Below are 15057 nucleotides of genomic sequence, written 5' to 3' on the forward strand. Positions count from 1 at the left end.
ACTGTAAATCCTTCATTACTGAATAATTGGGTTAGTCTTTAGTGGTCTCCCTTTCACCTCTAGACTACTTGACATACTGCTACAGAAAAATCTTCCCAAACACGGTCTACACAAGTACTCCATAACATGCAGAACAGAATGCCTTCTCCTCACTCACGGGCCTAGCTCTCCCACGGCATCTCCTACTAACTCAACATGGCTCGCCACAGTAGAGCAAAGTGTTTCCCTGGCCCCCAAACACAGTAGATGACCCACTTCAAATCCGTTGCTCAGCGTCCTACAATCAACCTTGGAAATTAGGTTGTTTACTACACTCCAGCTTTGAATGTATTAATCATGGCTATAAAGGAACCTAGTGGTGCTAGGTTTCATGTTGTGCTGCTACCTGCGTTGTCAGTGGTTCAAACCTACCAGCCTCTCCATGGGAGAAAGATGAGGCTATCTGCTTCCATAAAGTTCAGGGTTTGGGGTTTGGAGTTTTTGCATCTAAAATGAAGGAAACATTTCAGAGACTCGAGTTTGTGAGAAGGAAAGTGGTCTGGTAACCTGTGTGCTGTGCATTTGCAATCTTTGTTTCACACTGTATTCACGTGGAGAAGCTGAAGTCGGTGCTGACAAACTGTCCCTGTGTGCTCAAGGCCCCAGTGATGCTAGGCCTCATATAACGTACTATTTTCCAGTGGTTCCCAAATGCACGATGATCAACAGACTATATCAGAGTTACCTACAACACTTAGAAGCAAGAGCTCGGGTTCAGACCTACTAAATCTATCTCCAAGGATATTTAAACAATTCCTCCCAGGTGTTTCTGACACATGTTAGGAAACTGGCTTTACTCAACCATGTTTTAACATAGAGTGGGTCATCCAAGCGCTGGTGTCAACCTCAACTCTCTAGAGGTCTTCACATGAATCACTTAGGAGACTTGTTTAAAGTACTCTGTGTCCTTCGAAACTTTCTAAATAATGAGCTCTGGAAGTGGATGCCCATTACATGTGTGTATTGTTTTTATTTAAGAGTTATGGTGATATTGATAACCAGACCTGAGAATCACCGATTAGAGTTACAATCTTTGTTATCCATGCACTGCCTTTACAGATGCCAGTTGTTAGGCAGGGCTCCCCAGAGAAAAACAAACCAGGACACTTATATATATGAAAAGGTTTATATAGTGAGCAGGAATACAACAACTAATTTATCCACACAGCAATACAGAGGGCTCAGTCCAACCCTCTTTCATGGTCACTGGTCTAAGGCCAAGGAAGCAGACAGCTGGCAGCAGGTATGACAGCCACAGCAAGGTGGGGCAGCCACAGCAGGAAGATTTGATTCGACGTGAAGCAGAGGCCAATCTCACGGCAGCAATGTCAAGAAGCAGGTCGTGACGGACGAAGCCTGGAGACATAGTGATGCGCAGCGCAGTGGCATGATCCACCACAGTCCACTGCTTGGCTCAGCCCACAGGTAGCACAGCGCACCGTAGAGCAGCTAACTCGGACAGCAGCATACTGGTCCAACCGAGCTGTGACCTGACTGACTGGCGAAACTCCACTCACATGTCCCTACAGGAGCCATGTTGGCACAAAAAAACTGCTGAACCATCACACCTGTGTTATGATCTTGTGTGCTGCTCAGGTTCATTTAGGCAATGGAAAAATATACTGCCTTTTTCCATCGCTCTGGAAAGTGCTATAGAGTTTGCCTTAGAGCCTGGATCTTTAGGGATGTACCTTGCAAGTAATTCATGGTCTATGAAATATGGAAGACAGTTTCCTTGATCATACGCAAAATTGTACGCAAAAGCTCTTTCTGGCCCGAATTGCTGAATGCAGAATTGGTACAGCTAGAAACCACCTAATTCCCGCTCTCCTCATTGCCTATAATATAGACCTTGTGTACAGGCAATGCCGCCGTATAAAACGCAAGCTGACAGACAACTGCTATTGCAGTTTAATTGTTGGGAGTTTTCCCCCTCTGTACTGTCATTTTAGTGAAAGTTTGCAGAAGAAATTAGCTTTCCATTCAAAAACCCAGAGACACTTTGTTTCGTTACATTGATTGCAATCCCCCACCCCCATACAGCACCACTCACCCTGCTTCCCCTACTTCTCTCTGTTCTTTTCTACCTCTTCCTGACTTCTCCACTGCCTCTGGAGAATGCTGCCCTAGGATCCCCTACAAGTAATAGTTGTAGAGATTGTGAATGTCCCTCATGGTATTGCCCACCTTATAAGCCTTTTGGTCGTTCTTCTGCTGTTGAGCTTCTAAAGTGAGTCCATCCCAAGTTTGAAGAGTGACTAGCAGCCATCATTTCAGGGGTCCCACCAGTCTCTTTCTGATCAGCAAGCCTGGTCTTTTTCCCCATCAAAATTATGCGGGCTTTCTACTCCTACAAAGAGTTCGTCTGGCAAACCCACCAGAGCCGTTTCACCTGGTCCTAAAGGGTCGCTCTGAGTCAGCAGTGACTCAATGGCAGTGAGTCTGGTTTGGTTATTAGGGAAGTTAATAGGTGACCACAAACCAGGATCAGTAAACAGTAAGGATGCAGTCATGGCTCCACAGCAACATGGCTCCCCAGCCACCAGCCAAGACTGCCTCTGGGTCTAGCCGCTTAGCCACTTGCAGGAAAGACTCACTCTGCCTGTCACTGTCCCATAGTCTTGGCAGTGCTCCTCTTGCACTGTGCCCTAGTCTGGCTGCCTCTGGTCTCGACCTCTGTCACTGGAGACCAAGATCTGGAAAAGAATCCCCCAATAGGATCCCCAATAGATGGCTCGTCTTTATAGCCAGGGGGTGATAACAAAAACTGACCAATCCCATCCATTAGCGTTGCACTTGCCCTATTGGACATAATTGGGTGGGAGTTACAAAGACTGAGGTAGGAGAGCCATATTAAGGAATTTCACTCCATCAAAAGCCACCTTCAGGGGCGTCTAGCCATTGTCTCCCTCAGACATGAAAAATTACTTTCCCCTCCTCTTCTATAATTACAATTTTACAATCACTATTAACCCAGTGAAAATCACACACCAGAAACATAATCTGATCAACATCTTTCTCCATCCTCTCTTCCCCAAACCCATCAGAAGAAGAGAAAACTATTCAGTGGCCATTGTCCCTTGTTTCAGCTATTTTATGACTAAACAGGTCTGTGAGAGCTTGTAAGCCAGCCACTTTATGCTGTTATCATACCATGGTTTAGATATCTAATTTCTAAATTGTGCATTCTTAATAATCCAGTACTCTTAAGAAATGATTATATGATTTTCATTACAGTTGGAATGCAACTTACCTGCATCCATAAGCAAGGTAAGGACCACGGAAAGTCATCAGACTGCTACAATTTATACCAGCTCACAAGGTCAAAATATTTTTCTTCATCTAGTCAGTTTCTGGTCAAGTCAGCTCTAGTTGCCATCCAAGCTAAGTAAATGGTGTACTAGTCAGACAATCTTGACTCTTCAAAAACTCTCACCAGCCCTAGTCCCTTGGGCGAGATCATGCTCCAAAGCTTAGTATCTGCACAACCCTCAGAATTTCAGACCAGCCAGCCCTTCTGATTCTCTCTCATCTCTCATTGCTGTAGCCCAGGTCCAAAGGCCTGACCTTGTTATGATTTTGAATTTGTCACACATTTTCTTCCACTTTATCCAGGACCTTTTACTTGATTCCGTTCCATATGGTTGGTAGCAGGAGTTGGTCACTCTCTAGTTCTGGTTTCGGCAGCACAGGCTGAGCTACATATCCATTAGTTCTTTGATCTGTTTCTATGCATAGCTGATTCCTCTCTCACTCCCTTTTCTTAACTCCAGACAGGGAGAGAAAAATGGTTGCCACTCACATGCTTCTAAGACTCCTGTCATCACTCACCAAAGTAGGATATACAACAGTTTATAGATGATTTTGTGCCAATTGACCTTAGTGTCCCCCAAGACTATGTTTTTTTTAGGACTATGGTCTTTTAATGTCCCCCAAGACTATGGTCTTGAGCTCTCAGGCTTAGGAATGTATTTCCTCAAACTGTTTAATGAAGCCTGAGAAGTTTCCACAATTTTGCCTCCTGTATGCTCTAGTATCTTCAAGGATATACTTACGGCACATATCATCTGTGTGCGTGATAGTAGTAGTTTCCTTTGCCTTCCCACAAACTGTTCAACTTGAATGTCTACGTGCCCATTCATGGATCATGCTATTACTCATACTGTAGGACTGTTGGGCAGTAGTATTGGCCCCTGTTGTCTCTTGGGCTACTCCCAGTGACGTCCTTTCCCTTGAACATTTTGTGTGGACCCTCCTTGTTTTGTATATTGCCTTTCTCTTCACCCAACTGTTACACAAGACTTCTTAAAAATGTTCAATAGCAAAGATATCACTTTGAGGTCTAAGGTAAACCTGACCCAAGCGATGGGCGTTTCAGTCACTCTTTATGTATGTGAAAGCTGGACAACAAATAAAGGAGACCACAGAAAAATAGATGCATTTGGATTTTGGTGCTAGCAAAGAATAGTAAAAGTGCAATGGACTGCACAACAAACAAAGATGTCTCGAAAGATGGAAAGTCAGAATACTCCTTAGAAGTGAGGATGGCAAGACTTCATCTCATATACTGTGAATATGCTATCAGGAGGGACCAGTCCCTGGTCATCATGCTTGGTAAAATAGAGGGTCAGTAAAAAAGAGGAAGACGCTCACAAGATGGATTGACAGATACTAATTAGAACCAACTTTACTGCACCTACCAAGAGCAACAGCCATATTCGGTTGTTGTTAGGTTCAGTCAAGTTGGTTCTGGGTCATAGAGACTCCAGGTACAACAGAAAAAACCCTGCCCAGTCCTGTGCTATCCTCACAAGTGTTCTTATATTTGAGCCCATTGATCATCCACTAACATTGACAAGGAGCTCTCAGAGATTTAGGGCGGATTCAGAAGTGGAGGTGGTACAAGGGATATCATTTCTGAAGTCAGACGGCCTTTGACTGAAAGCAGAGAATACCAGAAAGAGGTTTACTTGTGTTTATTGACTCTGCCAAGGCATTGGACTGTGTGCATGACAGCAAACTACGGATAGACTCGAGAAGAAGTCCAGAACGCTTCGTTGTGCTCATGTGGCACCTGTACATCCTTCTAACACTGCTGAAAGGCAAGTCGGTCAGACAGTCTCAGTATTGTACTTTGATGAGTGTAGAGAGATCTGGCACTGTGTTAGTCTGGGTAGACTTATATGTGTATAAGAAAGAGCTTTATAAACAAGAGCAATTGAATATTGAAAAAACATCCCAGCCCAGTCCAGATCCAGTTCATAAGTCTGATATTAGCCCGTATGTCTGATACCAATCTAGAAATTCCTCTTCAGACTCACAAAACACATGCAATGATGCCAAATGCAGGAAGATCACAGGCCAGTGGATGGTAAGTCGTGTGGATCCAGTGGCAGTAGAAGCATCTCAGTGCTGGCAGGGGTCTCCACATGGCTCCTCCAGCTCCCAGGGAACACACTATATCAGCATAGCGCCATGTGTCTTGTCAATAGAGCATTACAGGGACTGAGCCAGTGTCCCGCCTCCAGCGAGCTATTTATCTCCTTAGCGCCTCCTAATGAGGTCATCAAGCTGCCACCTGATTGACAGACTAAACTCCACCCCTTCACTCTTAATCCTCTCAAATTGACACCAGATTATGTAACTACCAAAAGCACCTCATAATTTCTTTTAAAAAAGAAACCTTTAGGAAGAATTTCACAAGTTCCAGAAAAAGATAGTTGGGAATCTCCAAGGGGGCTTCCAAAGCTTGTGGGAAATGGAGTTAAACAATAAGGAACTTTCCCAACAAACTCTTTGAAGCCCCCTTGTTGGAACTGCTTCCCGCTCCATGACTACAGAACAGATTGCACAAGTCATACGCTCAGCAATACACTTTGACAGGGTAAGCACGATTCTGCCTAAGAAACGACTGTTTGCCTGCGATCCATGAATTCCATGATGGAGTCTCTGTATTTTTGTTTTGTTTTTTTTTACTAACTGCATCATATTCAAGTGATTAACCCTTAGTCTTGTTCTGTACGCCTAAACTAATGCTGTCCATATGCTGTTTTCTGGCCTAATCAACTCTTCCGGCCATCCAGGGTGCTCTGAAAGTAGGGCCAATGTTAATCTTTACCAGCACTGCTCCTGTGTGTGAGATAGATCTCTTTGGTGAAGATATGTCTTGAAAGATGTAAAGCCAGAATACTCCTTAGAAGTAAGGATGATAAGACTTTATCTCATATAATTTTAATATGTTATCATATTCAAATATAATTTGATCACATTTTATAATTTAATCACATTTACTTTACAAATCCACTTAAAGAAATATAAATATCCGTAAACTATGTCATTATGATGGAATTATAACTCCCAACTTAAGTTTTCTAAGTGGATAAATAATATAAGAAACATTGACATTTTTCAACACCATAAGTGTGAAAAATTAGTGAAATTATTTTCCAATCTGAAGCAGAAATTTTAGACTATGACTAACTAAGCTTTATACTAATTGGATATTTACATTGTGCTCAAAGCCATAAATGGTTTACTTAACTATTTTAAAATATTAATTTGCAAAATGAATTAAGAAGTATATAAGATTAGTTTTAGGATGCTAAAGAGTAATAAAACAAAATACCAGATAAATAAAACTAAACGCACTGCCATTGAGTGAATGCTGATTCATAGCGACCCTGGAAGACAGAGTAGAACTGTCCATGAGTCTTCAAGACCTTAACTGTTTAGGGGAGTAGAAAACTCCATCTTTTCCCCATCAGATAAATATAAAGAGGTAATTTTTGAAAGTCATGACTAGAGATAGCAATTTCCTTACATCTAGTACACACTATAGCTCACGTTAGCGCACTAGCTAAGCCAATTAGCTGCATGTGAATGAGCAAGGCACGTAGTTCTCAGTCATATTACCCCAAAGCCGCCACAGTTGTAATTTGTAATCATTCATAGAATTTCCACGTTTTGTGGCAAATATCGGACAAAAAGACCTGCTGGAGCAGTGCATGTACTCACTACCACTTACACCAAGAGGAAAATAATAGTGACCAAACACAGCCCATATGAAAGACAAGCAGTGGGCACATCAATGGGTAGGACTAGGGCTCTCCAGGTTACAAGTGGCAAGAGGATTAGGTAGGCCTAGAAAATGGAGAAAGGCAGGCTAGATTTATAGGAGCAAATACAGAGGGCTGATGGATGTTAAACCAGCTGTTTAGTATGGCTGATTTTCAAGGGTGTTAGAGTGAAGAATCACAGTGATTGGTAGAGGCAAACATGATGGGTTTTTTTAAGCCATGTTGAGAAGTTACTACTTTATCTTGAGGGAAACAAAACAAAAACACCAAAGCCACTGTCATTGAGTGGATTCCAACTCAGCACAAGGGCTTCCATGGTTTAAACCCTTTACAGGTCTCTGCAGAGCAGCTGGTAGGTTTGAACTGCTGGCCTTGCAGCCGACAGTCCCATGTACCTCAAGGAAAGTAGAACAAAAGGTTTTTGGGTTTTGTGTTAAGGTGATCGCATTCTTAGATATGAACATTACAGAGGCCTTTCAGGTTAAATGGGAAATAGATGGAAGAGAGGTCAAAACTGATGGAGAACTTGATCTGATTGAACAAATGAATGACTGAACTATATGCATGCAAATTAGGTGCCAATAAAACTGTTAAAAAGCAAACAAACTGATGGAGAGTATGGAGTCGGGAAGATGGTGGCCTCAACTAAACTAAGTGCAGAGGAAATGAAAATAAGTGAACATGTCTGAAAGCTCCTAAAGAAGAAAAGTAGCGGCCTTTGGGGTGGAGTGAGCCAGGGAGGAGAGAGGAAGGAGCTTGACAGAGTTCTGTCTCCTGCAGAGGGAGCCCTAGCTATTCCATTGCTCAGAATTTCGGAGTGAACTTGGGCACACTCCAGTCAAATACAAAAGCTGTTGAGGTTACAGTTCTCCATGTTTTCTTCTACAGCTAATCTGTAGAAGCATAGAGGGCTCATTGAACACATTCCCAGTAAAGTGTTAATTCATTGATTGAGCGAGTGTTTATTGAATTCCAGCAATATAGGGGGCAGTTAATTTCATAGGCACTGTGAACAGAATGGTAAATAAGCAGAAGTCCATTAAACTGTCTTAAAGTAAATCCTGACTCATAGTGACCCTATGGACAGGGTAGAACCCTCCTTATAGATTTCTGAGGCTGTAAATCTTTATGGGAGCAGATAGCCTCAACTTTCTCCAGTAGAGCAGCTGGTGGGTTCAAACTGCTGACCTTATGGGTAGCAGCCCAGTCAATAAACCACTACACCACCAGGGCTCCTAGAGGTCCATGAGGGAGTTCTTTATTTAATTACAGCAGTGTTATGGGCGGCAAGAGAATGCAGGGACCATAACACCATAGAATGGGGACCAAAGCCTCCCTGGAGGGACCTACCTGAAGACTACACGGGGAAGGACTGAAATTTGTGGATGAGCACAGAGGAGGGATACTCAGGAGCAGAAGAGAGTATTCCTGACAGGGAACAAAAAGTACAAAGGTCCTCATCCTTAAGGAGAATTGTGTGTTTCTGGAACTGAAAGTAAGCCCATGTATCTGGAATAAGAACAGCCGCATAGGTAGATAGTGACAAGATTAACTAAGGTCTTCTGGACAGTTGGGGATTTCTTACCGTACCCTGGCGGTTCAGTGGTTAAGCGAACAACGCGCCCCTCCTCACATGAACATCCCCGCCTCGGAAGCCTATGGCGCAGTCTCACTCTGTCCGCTGTGTTTGCTATTAAGCCACGATGAGTTGGCATCTCCTGGATGACAAAGAATTTTATGGCTTATCCAAAGGTCAAGGAGAAGTCATTGAACAGTTTGAAGAGGGGACAGACATGAAACAGGACCCCGTAAGCACAATTGTTCAGCACTCGGCTACCAAAAGTCGGCAGTTCACACTCACCCATCATCTGTTTCTTTGAAAAGCACAGCCTAGAAAACCCTGTGGCACAATTCACATGGGTTCAGTATGGGCGGTAATGACCATCTATAACAAGGCATGGTAAGATTTACATGAAAAAATTAATGTCATTGGGCTAGATGGGGAGAATGAAAGGTGGAGAGTATTAATTACAAAATTTGAGCAATGATCAAAGTATAACCCCCTGACCCTGAGGGGGACAAGCAACAGAAACATGGGTGAAGGGAGAAAGCAGACCGTGTAAGATATGAAAATAATAATAATTTATCATTTATTGAGGGTTCACAAGGGTGGGAGGATTGGGGAAGGAGGGACAAAAGAGGATGCTGGTACTAAGGGCTCAAGTAGAAAGTGTTTTGAAAGTGATGATGGCAACATATGTACAAATGTGCCTGATGTAATTGATGCATGAATTGTTATAAGAGCTGTAAGTGCTCCCAATAAAATTATTTATATAAATGTTGAATATTTCTTAGTTTTTCCATCTGTAAATTTAGATTCATCAGAATTAATTATGCATGAAGTTAACTTACTTTTCTGCAACTGCCCATGAAATTAAAATTACACAATGTGTAATTGATGGCTTGTTTTGATAGTCCTGCTTCTATCACAATTTTTGTCATAATAAAGTGTTTAAAAAGATATTGAAAAAATTTAAGATATTGAGAACCATTAAAACAGAAATCATATATATATATATATAATTGCTGCTAGTGAACCAACTGAAAATTGAAAAGGGAAAATACAGCAATGTTGTCTGTTTGTGTTGGAAAATATAGAAAAGACGTATTGGAAAATAGTCCAATTTATCATAGACATACATATGTGAGTATAATTATGAATCTTTGCATAACTCCTTTTCAAGATGCTCGCTAAGAATAGCTAGATCAAAATCTAGAGTAGAAATATCAGGTGGGATGAACAGATATTTGCACATCCATGATTACGGCAGTATTCCCAATAGCAAAACATAGAAGCAACCTAAGTGGCCATCAGCAGATGAACAGATACACAAACTACAGTCCATATACACACAATGGAGTGCAACAGGATGCTAAAGATGACCATGATTCTTTTTATTTATTTAATCATTTTATCGGGGGCTCATACAACTCTTATCACAATCCATCCATCCATCCATTGTGTCAAGCACATTTGTACATTTGTTGCCATCATCATTCTCAAAACATTCTGACAGGTACGCCTGGGCTGCTCAAAAAATTAATCTTCATGGATATAACAGGAAGAAATTGATATGGAGGCTGATACTAGAACAGTGGTTCTCAACCTTCCTAATGCCATGACCCTTTAATGCAGTTCCTCATGTTGTGGTGACCCCCAACCATAAAATTATTTTCATTGCCACTTCATCACTGTAATTTTGCTACTGTTATGAATCATCATGTAAATATCTGATATGCGGGATGTGTTTCCATTGTTACAAATTGATCATTAAAGCATAGTGATTGATCACAAAAACAATATGTAATTATGTATTGGGAAATATTTATTTCTAATGACAAATAAGTGAAATTTTGTCTTAAAGCCTGGTGTAGCATGGCTAACAGTCTTCATGCCGGGTACTCGGGTACTTGTATGTGGGCATATCTGCATGTGGGCGGACCCACCTGGAGACTTATAGATGAGCAGTATCTTGCTTCCTAAAACCACTGGAAATATGTGCTTTCTGATGGTCTGAGGCGACCGCTGTAAAAGGGTCATTCGACCCCCAAAGGGGTTGTGACCGATAGGTTGAGAACCGCTGTACTAGAAAGTTCTGGGCAGCAGGTGTGGCTGTAGGTGCACCACACATGCATTGGGTTCTGCCAGGTCTGCCACTATGTTCACCACTTGAAGCAGTCGGCATCTTGAGCCGCTTGGCTTGCGACCTGTGGAGCAGTGACGAAAATCGTGGCTGCCTTCTCTGGCCATTGCTGTGATCCAAGCACCAGGATTTGAAATGAAGTGAAAGCAGGTGGTTGAGAAGAGAAGGTAAAAAACAAGCAAACAAATACCTCTCAACGTTTATGAAAGAGTATAGCACCAAGAGGGGGAGAAGGGAATCTGGTTCTCTATTAGAAGAAAATTTCTTTCAAAAGAATATTTTAAAATCTACAAAGAGCAGAAATTTGGGGTTATTTTTGTTCCTAGAAAAAGTCTTATTGTCAGAGGGAGATGGAGCCTCAGAAGGAAGGCTTGATGACCCCTTCAAAGGTGTCCTTCCTGAAAAGTCTACAGAGCTGCTCTGCTCTGCTCGCCGAGCTCCTCAAGGGTGTGATTCTTCTTAGACGGACTTTTATGAACTTTAAAATTTTTGACTTATTGTGGTAGTTACATAATCTGGTGTCAATTCGGGACTTGAAAGATTAAGAGTCTAATGTGTCAATCATGTCATAGCCAATGAGGCCTCTTTGTGGGTGTGGCCTTCTGAGAGTTCTGGGAACTCCTGTATTTTCCTCCTTAGAGGCAGGCGGCACTTCCTCACTCTACTCACTTCCTTCAAGACTCTCTGCTGACTCCCTGTGAGACATCCCTGAGGAGAAGCCACATAGATCTACCCTGATACAGCCCTGGGAACTGGAGAAGGCACATGGAGACCCCTGCCAGCGCTGAGATGCTTACCACACCATTGGACCCAAAGACTTTCTACCCACTGGCCTGTGATCATCCTGCATCCGGCGTCATTGTGTGTGTTTCATGAGTCTGAAGAGGACTTTATAGATTGGTATCAGACATATGGGCTAATAACAGACTAATGGGCTTGGACTGGACTGGACTGGGATGTTTTCTTCATGTAAAATTACCCTTTATATAAAGCTCTCTCTTATACACATAAGTCTGTCAATGAATTCATTCCTCTAGTATACTCAGACTAACACACTTACATTAAACACAATTATTAAAAAGGAACAGCATGTAAAACAAGATACTGAATTGATAGTGTGCAGTGAAGCAATATAAAAATTAAAATATAAGTCATGCAAGGCTGAGAATCATCTCATCTACCCAGTAGCATCTTCATACGCTTTAATTTCTTACATGGTAACCAGTGGGAATAAAATTTCATCACAGACAAGTTCCTCTCTGAATAAGTCATCCTATCCAGTTGACAAAGCTATCACTTCTCTGCCCACATAGTCCCTCCCCAGGTTGTGGGTGCAGAAAACAGGGGGTCAAAGAGCTCTACCTCGGACAGGCGGGGTCTGTGGGTTGGGATGCACAGGACAAAGGAGAAAGGGGGGAGAGAGTGGTAACTCCGACGCAGCCGCGGCGTGGAGTGCATGACTATCTGGTCAGACTCCACACATCAAAGGAAGTCCGTCCCCTCCATTCTGGTGTCTGAGCTAGCATGCCATTACATGCTTCATCATAGAGCCAGCCTCTCTGAGTGTGCATTCTCCAATTTCAGTGTAAAGTCACAGAGGCAAAAGGAGGACGCTCTTTCCTGCCTCGCATGGTTCTTCAGAGACAACTTCTGGAGTGCCATATGAAAGGACATTGTGCTCATATTTGACGGGGCTCTGATAGCAGAGTGGCTTATGAGTTCAGCTGTTAAGCACAGGTCAGCATTACAAATTGACCAGCCTCTTGGAGGGCGATAGAGGAGAAGTTCTGCTCCCTTAAAGATTTACAGCCTTTGAAATCCACAGGGGTGGGGGGTTCCACTCTGTCCGATCGAGTCTCGATCACTTAGAATTACCTCTAGGGGAGTGCATTTGGCATTTGTTTGTTTTTATTTTGTGTTTGGTATTTGTATTCTATCTAAAATATACCTGTCCTCTACAAATGTGCATGCCAGGTGGTTGTACCAGACATCTGACGATGAAGACACTGAATTTTTCTGCCCACCCCCTTTTTACAAGTTGAAGACAGCATTTATAATAGTCTTAAATGGACCAAGGGGAAGACCAAACCATACACCCAGATGAGGAAGCCCCCTAGCACGGGGTCATGATGGCACCCCAGAGCTTGCTGGTATGCGGGACTTTGGAAAGGACACGAGGCTTCGAGGGAAAGTGTCACACAGGCAAATCCACACATCATAGTTACTGCTGGGGCTCACTGGAGCAGGAATGGAACCATGATTGTCATACGTATGTTGTAGTAGACAGAGCTCACAAGATTTGGTCCAAGGGACTCCCCCAGGCAGTCAGGTTCATGTCTATGCAACCCCCCCAGACAGTTCTCTCCATGGACTGCCCTTGCACGGGTGGTGGTAATGCCCTTTCCTGTGTGGTGGCAAATTACTCTTATCCGTGGTTGACGTTCAGAGGGTGTTCAGTGATAGCTTTAGCCATTTGGGGAACTCTGCAGATGGATTGGGAGTCCCCTGCACATTGGGTGCTCGAAACTTAAGCTCTAGGATCCTTCCTTCCTCTGATCATGGATCTATGTGGTTTACAACTTTGAATCACACGGGTTGGTGTGCTTTCTCCCATGTGGACTTAGCTGACACCTCACTTAGAAGACTGCTTACTTTACGACAAGCCTTTAAAATACCCCAGATGCTATTCTTTCTCAAAGCCTAGCATTAGCTGATTTCTTCCCCACCCTTTGCTATAGCTCCCTAGTCTTCAATGGGGTCCCTTCATCAGAGTAAGTATGGAGCAGAAGCACATCATAAAACCTACTTGTTCTCAGATTAGGACTTATGATTAAGTGTGGGCTCAAAATCCATTTATATAGCTAAGGTTTACATAAATCTCTGGTCCACTCTAGTGGCAGCAGCATCCGCTTCTTGAGAGATAATATGAGTAACCTCCATGGGACCTGCGGTAATTCTAATATTAATCTTGCCAAAATATAGAATTTAAAATACTATTGAAATAATGTAAATAATCATCTATAGGAAAGCTTTTTAAACTAAAATACATTGAATGCTCATTTATATCTATTTAAAAGCATTTAAGAAACCTATGAGGGTTAGATTCAAGGCATACATTTTAATAACATTCCTTTGCTAAGGCGGAGCTATGACTGCAAACTAAGGCTTGTCACAAAAAACTAAGGACATATGAAAAGGAGCGATATATGGTGGTGGTAAGTTGCCTATTACTAGACTACTTCATAAGCAAAAGGTGTGAAGCAAAGTTCAATGACTTCCAAATCCACCTTGAGGTAGAAGTCTTCTTCTTGCTCTGGAACGTTTCAATTTTAAGTCGTAAGGAGTGTATCAATATTTGCAGCAGGCTTATTTAAGATAAAGTCCAGTCCACTTAGTGGGTTTTCTGAATCAAACCCTCCTGAGGTGGCGTATGCAAAATACTGTACACTTCAAAAGGGCAAAATCTAAAGTACAAGTAACCTGTAATACAACGTCTGGATCACCAAGGACTGAAGAGAAACGTGGTAAATATGCAGGATTAGCAATATGATTCTGATTTTTGCCCTTTTTATTAGAATGCGATGACTACATCAATCGGGTATGAAACCTTAGAAACATGTACTGGGTGTTTCCCACTGGGTTATGTTTATGCTTGCCCAGAATTGTCTATGGTAAAAACAGGTATATGCTATGTAACTTTTATTCTTCGTTTTGCTTTATTTTTAAAGTGTTTTATTTCTTTGAAGATTTCTATAGATTTTATAGATTAGTTCCTTCACAGTGTCAGCATGCCCCCCCCCCCCACACACACACACTGCGTTCTTGTCTCACTCTCTTGGTGAAATCTTTTGATGCACATGTCTAATTTCTAGGCGGTCCCAGTCACCTAGTTTATCTTCAACTGAGTTCCATTGCGATTGATTGGGTAGTTATACTCTGCATTAAGGACACCATTTTCTGTTGATCCTTAGGTTTTACATTTAGCTCTTTGATCCATCTTGCATTCATTTTTGTAGCTGGTGTGGGATGTGGGTCCTAGTTCACTCTTTTGCAACTGGGTTTAATGTGACTCGGCCTTTGTCACAAACTCTCTGTCTGTAAGTGTGTGGCTTTACTTCTAGGTTCTCAGTTCTGCTCCCCACGACCGTGAGTCTGCCGTGGACTTCCATGTTGAATAGGCTGGGGATTGAAAGACCTCTCTCTTTGTTCTTCTTCATTAAGAGTGCTTTTTGCCTGGC

Source organism: Tenrec ecaudatus, chromosome 1, assembly GCF_050624435.1.
Source record: "Tenrec ecaudatus isolate mTenEca1 chromosome 1, mTenEca1.hap1, whole genome shotgun sequence".
Classification (NCBI taxonomy): Eukaryota; Metazoa; Chordata; class Mammalia; order Afrosoricida; family Tenrecidae; genus Tenrec; species Tenrec ecaudatus.